The following is an 8,954-nucleotide window of genomic DNA, read 5'->3' as shown; positions in this document are numbered from 1 at the left end:
TCTGACATACTCTGGACATGTTGCAAGGAGGGACCAGACCTTGGAGAGGGACATCATGCTTGGGAGAGTGGAGGTGGATTGATTCAGTAACTGGAGTAATGGGGGTTTGTGTGTTGGAGACAGTGAGACTGGTACAGGATAGAGCAGGGGTTAGGGCTGTTGTACATAGGGTTGCTATAAGTCGCAGGTGACTCAACGGTACATAACAATGACAACAACAACTATTTTGCAAGACCTATTTGACTTGCAAAATAGTTCTGGCCTTCACACACACACACACACACACACACACACACATAAAGTGTCCTTCAGATAAAGAGAAATCCCCTTTTAGACATTCCATGAGGCTGGGGTGAGTCACTCATTTCCCTTTGGCTTGCTAGGGAAATGACGGAAACTACCTCTTCCTCATGTTACTCAGAAACTCTACTCAGCTGAGAACTGAAGCAATGCTTGGAAGTCCAACTGAAAAGAGGATTGGCCTGGCAGATCTCAGAGGTCTGCTTTTGATCTGATGGTACAGTGGTTACCGTGTTCGGGGTACCAATTGGAAGGTACGTGGTTCTAACCTGTCAGCTGCTCCATGGGACAACAAGGTAAAGACGCAGCAATCTGCTTTTGTCAAGTTGTACGGCCTAAAGAGCCTGTGTGACAGTTCTCTGACACATACAACTTTCAAATTTTCTGTAGAAATCCTGTAAGTGTAGATTTTCTTATCTGCCTCTTAAACCAAATTGTAAGCTTTGGGGGGATGTAGTGTATATTCTCACTAATTCCCCAGCTCCTGTAACAATGCCTATAGCATCGTTGTTGTCTACCATCAGTCTGGAAGCGGATTTTCAAAAGCAGTAAATCACACAGGAGGTTGCCCATCCTTCTCCCACGGAGCAACTGGTGGATTCGAACTGCATGCCTTTGGAATTGCAGCACATTTCCTTCTTTTTTAAAAGAAAAAAAAAAGAATCATGTATTTTCATTCATCGTTTTCCAGTACTTTCACAAAATTCTGCATTAGCCTCAACTTTTTAGTTGACTGTGTATTTATTTATCTTTCAGGTATTTTGACAATATCTTAATTTGTCATCACCTACAATAAGCTATCTATTATAAATTTAATATTTCCTGTAACTACATGCTGTAGTCTACAAATGCCATTGTAGATTCCTTGATGTACAATGATTGTATTTTTTATTATAGAATTTTATTTATTCTTTTAGATTCTTTGTTGCACATTTCTTCCCTCTCTCTCTTCTCCTATCCAGCCCATTTCTTACCAACAGGCCACCAGAGCTCCCTAATCCCCTAACTCCCCAACTACTTTACAATGCCTATAGCATGTTGTTATTGTTAAGTGTCATCAAGTCTGACTCATAGTGACTCTGTGAACATTCAGTCTGAAACCTGCCCTGTTCTGTGCCATCCTCATCATCTCTTTGTCGCTAGAGCCCATTGCTGAAGTCACAGTGTCAAGCTATCTCATTGGAGGTCTTCCTCTCCTTTGCTGGACCTTCCTCCTTTCCAAGCATGCTGTCCCTTTCCAAAGAATAGCCTCGCTCAGCTATCTGTCCCATGAAAGACAAAGCTTCAACATCCTTGCCTGTAAGGAGCACTGTGGCAGCACCTTTTCCAAAATATATCTGTCGGTTCTCTTAGTAGACCATGGAATATTCAGTACTCTTTTCCAAAACCACAGCTCAAAGGTTTCATCTTTACTCACTGTTCAGTTTTCTGATGCTTAGTAGGTGATTGAGAAGACCATGCCTGAATTATTCTTCAAACTGAAATCATTGTTTTTCAGCATTTTGGCGAGATCCCATCCCGGACAGCAGACTTGCCCAAAGCAATATATCTCCTGATTTCCTGATTGCTGGTACCAAGGGGGTTGATTGTTAATTCAAGCAAGATGAAATCACTGACAGCTTCAATCTTTTCTCCATCTGTCATCATGTTGACTGTTGGACCTGTGGTAAGGATCTTTGTCTTCTTGATGTTGAGATGTGATTCATACAAAGGCTGTAGTCCTTAATCTTCTGCAGCAAGTGTTTCATATCCTCTGACTTTCAGCAAGCAAAGTTGTGCCATCTGCATAATGCAGGATGTTGGTGAGTTTTCCTCCAATCCTGATGCCACACTCCTCTTAATAGGAACTGGCTTCACAAAATATATGCTCAGCACACAGATTGCATAGGTATGGAGAAAGGATACAACCCAAATACACACCATTCCTTATTTTGAACCATGTATTGTTCCATTGTTCTGTTCACACAACTTCTTGGTCTAGGTATAGATTCTGTATGAACACTATTAAGTGTTGAGGGATTTTCATTCTTCTCAATGTTAGCCATAATTTTTTATGATCCACACAGTCAAATTCCTTTGCACTGTCAATAAAGCACAAATAGCCATTCTTCTGTTATTCTCTGCTTTCAGCCGGAATCAGTCTGTCATCAGCAGTGATATCCCTGGTGCCACAGCCTCTTCTAAAACCAGCTTATACTTCTGGTAATTACCCATCAATGTACTGTTCTAGCTGGTTTTGAACAATCTTCAATGATATTTTGCTTGCATGAGATAGTAATGATAATGTTTGATAATTTCCATATTCTGTTGCATCATCCAGAGCTACATCTGTAAATTCAAACATGTCAATTGGTATTCCATTAATTCCTGAGGCCTTATTTTTTGACAATGTCTTCAGTGTTGCTTGAACTTCATCTTTCATCACCACTGGCTCTTGTTCATATGGTACTCCCTAAAATTTTTTCAATGTCAACTAATACTTTTTGATGTAGTGGGTTTGTATATTTCTTCTATCTTCTTTTACTATTTCCTAGATCATTCAAGATTGTGCCTATAACAACTTTCAGTTATTGTAACTTGAGGCTTGGATTAATTTTTCAGTTCTTTCACCTTGAGAAATTCTAAGCAAGTTCTTCTCTTTTTGTTTTCTGGTTCCAGCTCTTCACACATTTCATTATAATATTTTACTTTACCCTCTCAAGATGCCCTTTGAAATCTTCTATTCAACTCATTGACTTTGGTATCTCTTCCTTTTGTTTTAGTTTCTCAATTCTCTAATACAATTTTCATAGTCTCTTCTGACATCTATTTTGATTTTTTTTCTTCCTCTTCCTCCTTTCACTCTTTGCATGGATGATATCTTTGATATCTTCCCACAGTTCCTCTGGTCTTCAATCATTGGTGTTCAACACTATAAACCTGTTCTTGAGATGATTCTTAAATCAACTAAGATAGATTTAAGGTCATATTTTGGCTCTTGTGTTGTGTTTTTATTTTCTTCAGCTTCAACTTAAACTTCTTCATGAGTAATTGATGCTCTGTTCCTGAACCTGGATTGATTTTGACTGCAGATATTGTGCTTCTCCAATGATACATTCCACAGATATAGGCAGTCTGAATCCTGTGTGATTCAGGTGAGGTCCATGCATAAAGTCACCATTTGTGAATAAATCATTGAGTGCATAACACTTGATTATTCTATCTCCAGCCTCATTTCTGTCACCAAGATCCTGTTACCATTCCTTCCTCATTTCCAATATTTGCATTCCAGTCTTCAATAATTACTAATGCATCTTGATTGCAGGTTTGGTCAATTTCTGACTGCAAAAGCTGGTATAGGAACTCTCAATGTTATCCTTTTTTACTTTATTTGTTGGTGCATATATTTGAACAATAGTTGTATTAGCATTAAAATTAATTTTTTAAAAAATAGTTGTTTTAACAGGTCTTCCTAGTATGTGTATGGATAGTATGCTATCACTTGTAGGATTGCACTGCAGGATGGATCTTGACATTGTCTTTTTAACTATGAAAGCAACATTGTTCTTCCTCAGTTTTTACTCCCGGTATAGCCAGCATAGCAGACAATGTGATTGATTCAAAGTGGCCCATGCTTGTCTATCTCAGTTCACTGATGCCCAAAAAATCATCTTCATGCATTCAATTTCATTTTTAACAGCTTTGATTTTCCCACATTTACACTTTATACATTCACTATTCCCATTATTTTTGGCTGTTTGCAGCTGTTTCTCCTCATTTTCAGTGACTCCCGTATGGGCTTTATATCAAACACTGTAAATATCCATATTTCTCCATTCATAGGGTTTTCAAAGTCCCATTGTTTTGGAAGTGGATGGCTGATCCTTCTTCCTAGTCTGTCTTACTCTAGAAGCTTTGTTGCAACTTCTGCTCCATGAACGACACTTCTGGTACCTGAGACACTGGAGGCACAGATTCCAGCATCAGAGTACCCCATAAGCTGCACAAGTACAGCAGTCTGACAAACAAGCATTTTACCAATGGGCTCAAATAGTAACACCGAAACCTATACACATCTAAAATACTAAGTAATTGTTGTCATTGTTTTATGTTGCTGAGTCACCTGGAACTCATAGCCACCTTATGTATAACAGTTCTAAAGCCTGCCTTGTCCTGAGCCAGTCTCACTGTCTCACACATACCTACTACCCTCATTACCCCAGTTACAGGGTAAATCCATCTCATTCAGGTTCTTTCTTTCATGCACTATCCCTCCTCCCTTCCAGACATAAGGTCCTCCAGGAACTGGACCCTCCTAGCAACATGCTCAAATTATGTGACAAAGAACTTCAAAACTCTTTGTCTACGAGGAGAACTCGTTTCACTCTCTCCCGGACACACTTGTTTGTTTTCTTGCCAGGCCAAGGTATGTTCAAGACTCTTCTCCAGCACCACAACACAAAGGCATCAATCTTTGCTGTCAACTTAGTCATTGTCCAGCTCTCTGATGCATAGCATGTAATTGAGAAGACTATGGCCTGTATCAAGCACACCTTAGTCTTCATACTGACATCATTGCTCTTCAGCATTCTGGGGAGATCTCTGTCAGAAAATTGTCCTAATGCAATTCATCTTTTGATTTCCTAACTCCTGATGCCAAGAATGTTGGTTGTGGAACCAAGCAAGCAAAGTGTGAACAATCTCAATCTCGTCTCCATCTATCATGAAGGTGTCAATTGGCACAGCAGTGAGAATTTGTCTTTTTGATGTTTCGCTTCAGGCCATGTTGAAGACTGCAGTCCTTGACCTTCTGCAGCAAACACCACAGGTCCACTTCAGTTTCAGCAATCAAGGTTGTGTCATCTGCATAGTATAGGTTATTGATTAATGTTTTTTCCAATCCTGATGCCATATACCTTCTCATAAATCCAAACCTCTCAAATGATCTGTTCCAAACTAGACTGAAAAGGAATGGAGACATGATGTATCCCTGATGCACTCCTTTCCTGATATTGAGCCATGCAGTGTTTCCTTGCTCTGTTCTGAAGACTGCTTCCTGGTCCAAGTGTAGGTTTCACATGAGCACAACCAAGTGTTCTGGGATTCCCATTCTCAGAGTCAGCCACAATTTGTTGTGATCTACACAGTCAAATGCCTTTGCATAGTCCATGAAACATAGATAGACATTTCTCTGATACTCTGCCCTCAGTCAAGACCCAAGTAATTGGCAACATACAAATCATTCCTCAGTGATAAAACTGACAGATCGGCATTACCTCTGAAAGCAAATGGTAAAGACAACCATATATACAAATATCATGGTACAAGACACCATTTTCAGACCACAGCTGAGATGTATGGTGGCCCAGCAGGATGGGCTCTTGGATGGCAGTGTTGGCACAGACAGGGGCATAGATTGATTTTTAATGCACACTGAGTAAGTAAATGGCTAAATTATTAAACACGTCCATTTACTTGATGGATAGGGCTTCATTTAGGAACAGGATACTTTGTTGGATCTGAATAGAAGAACCTGTAAGCAGAAGAATCGCATCAGCCACAGGCTCAGTGAACCGGTCCAGATATCAACAGAGCTCTCTTCCCTTCTTCCAGATCCAATGACTGAAACGGAAATGATGGTGCAACTGAAATCCTTCTTTTTACACCTCTTACCAAAATATTTCAAATGCAATGTCTGTAGTACAAATAACTCAGCTTGCCTTACCCCACAACAGCTTCCAGCTTTCATAGATTTCATTGTCAACACTGAACAATCAATTGAGTCCCTCTTAACATGGTTTAATTTCCACAAACGGTATTGGTTATCATTACTGAAACTCTGAATGTCTACGATATTTTCCCAAAAGTAGCATTCCTCAGTGACTGAAGGAAGATCCAGGATGTCCAATAACTGGGCTTGTAGCAGAAGTCTTCCTTTTACCATATATCAATCCCAATTTTTGATCCCACATTCAGCTGCTGCTTCTGCCTTTGGTGAGTTCTCTCCACACAAGTCTTGGTAGAAATAGACTCTTCTATTGAACTCAACCAGGTGTGTTGACACGGAGACTGCTGCAAATGGGTTCACGTGTGTTAGAAAGTGTGAGAATGGTGCAGGATAGAACAGGGTTCAGCCCTTTGTTCACAGAGTCACTGTGAGTTGTACTCAACTCACCAGCACCTACCAACAACAACACTCATCTATCCAGTTGGCTATTATTTCACTAAGAACTTAACAAGGATTAAAAAAAAAAAAGAACTTAACAAGTATTATAGATCCCAAGGTTTTCTTGAAGAATGAGACTTGCTTTGAAGCCTGGAACCTGAGTGCCTGAAGCAAACTTTTGCAAACCAAAATTCTGTTTTTCTCAACAACCTTCTATTCCTCCAGGAAATTTTGCCCTCTGTGTTAAAGTTGAAGTTTCACGTCATTCAAAATGCCTACAACCACATGGCAGTTAACAGAATACCCATTTCTCAAACCATACAAGCGTACACATTCATGTACCCCCTCTCGCCTCTGACAAAGACACGCCATACACTCACGTCATCATCTGCTCCAAAAGCAGTTCCCTCAAGGGATTTTCATAGACTTATAAAGGTAGAAAACAGGCACAATTTAACACAGTGTACATTTTTTTCCATGTTGCTATTATTAATCTTCATAAAATTGAGCATTTCTATCATCAACCTTCATAATTTACAGTCATTTAGTACAATATTTTCAGAAGACATACCAGCAATACTTAATTTGGGAAGAATAAAGATGTTACCAATTCTGTGTTGCGTTGCTTTTCCTCCAAAATTTCTGCTCCTTAGTGGTTTTCTGCCAGTAAAAAATTAAAACGACCCTTTCCTTTCACCTGGTGTTATCAACCTTCTCTTATTAAATATGTATTGACTTGCAAAGTGCAGCACATAGTATACTGTAGTGGTTCTTACCCATTATTCTGAATAGTCTGTCATCTTAGAGACTGAACTAAAAGTGAATTCACATTAATTATTAATTAAATCTAATGGTCAGGGGGAAAAATAGCACCTGAAGAGAAAATTTTAGAAAAACTCAGAGACCCTTTTCACTGGTGACAATCTAAAATTTTCTCGAACGTCAAATGTTCTTTGCATGAAATTTTAATTGGGAACTATAACAATTTATTCTCATTTAAATGTCTATAATGAGACAAGTTGCTCATTGATGTGTAGTTGGAACTGACTCATGGCTGACCCTACAACGCATTTTCAAAGACTTTAAACAGCACAAGAGTAGATTGCTCACCACTTTCTTAACAGAGCAGCAGATGAACTGTTTACCTTTATGCTGGCATACGGTGAGGGCCAGGAGGGGGCAGTAATTTCAATGTGAAATATACAGAGCCTTACTCTCTTCCAAATTGGAACTCTTTGAACTCTAAGGAGTTCAGCTGGTTAAAGACTATTTATTCCACCTTGGTTCTTTTTAAACTGAGGCACGTAGACTCCAAAGAGAAATTAAGACATAGTCCATCCAAAGCCGTTCATAGGATGCACACAACACTAGTCTCCTCTGTATCCATAGAAGATTCTTCTCTACTCTTATATTGCATGTTCCCTTCCTTGGGATTAGCTGAGTCTTATAGTGCTGTGAATAGAATCCAAAAGCATTAAGCCTTGCATCCTGATTCCTGATTCTTGGCCTCAGTTCCCAATGAAACATCTTATTGGAATGAACTGTATTACTCTCAGGATTTAAAAAATGTTTCTCCAGTTCAGGATATCATCCTGAATTTAGTGTAAAGTGTTTAGAACCAGAAGACTGTAATGAGATAAAGTAGAAAAGAGTAGTTTATAGTTAGAAGGTATCAAAAAGCTGAAATACTACATGAAGAAATATAAAGTAGTAGCTTAATTTATACTATATTTAAACAAGGACCCCCAAATGAATTAGTTATTTAAATAGTCCATCGAAAGTAAGAATTTCTAAATTCAATGGAAGCTGTAATAGAGGCAATAAATAAAGAATAGAGTTATAAAGGATATTTACGACAAGGAGTGACTATAAAATATGCAAGGGAAAACCTGTAAATCAACGAAAAAGATACCTGAAACAAAGCCGAAAGGAGCTCAAAGGCTGGGAACAGGTTGTTTATAGAAAACAACCATAAATAGATCATTTAAGAATTCTATCACAAGATGTTAACAATCAGAGGAACATAAATTACAGCAATGTGAAACCAGTTCATACCCTTCAGATTGACACAAATAGAAAAGAATGTACTTGTGAACATTGACAAGGTGCAAGAAGACAGGAACTCTGACACTGTTGTTCTGACTGTAAAATGTACAATCTTTGTCAGAAGAAATCTTGCAATACTTTGTGACATTAAGAATGTGTGTACTAAGCTTCATTAAAGAAAAGCTTAGCACATCCATGTTTGTGGGGGATTTGTTCATAATAGCAAGAAGTTGGAAACAACCTAAATGCCCATCAACAAAAGTATGGATAGAGAAGCTGTGGATATTTACACAATGGAATACTGTGCTGCATTGAAAAACAAGGAACTCATGCAATATTATTCAAAATGGGTGACCCTGGAGGATATTATGCTGAGTGAAGTATCTCAGTCACAAAAGGACAAATACTGCATGATATCACTGTTGTAAAGCAGGACTGACCTCGGGGTTGGAAGGAGACTGAG

The sequence above is a fragment of the Elephantulus edwardii genome, unplaced genomic scaffold (assembly GCF_000299155.1).
Source record: "Elephantulus edwardii isolate Elephantulus edwardi_28Jun2011 unplaced genomic scaffold, EleEdw1.0 scaffold00232, whole genome shotgun sequence".
Lineage (NCBI taxonomy): Eukaryota > Metazoa > Chordata > Mammalia > Macroscelidea > Macroscelididae > Elephantulus > Elephantulus edwardii.
The sequence above is the reverse complement of the archived record's forward strand: the minus strand, read 5'-3'. Positions refer to the sequence as shown.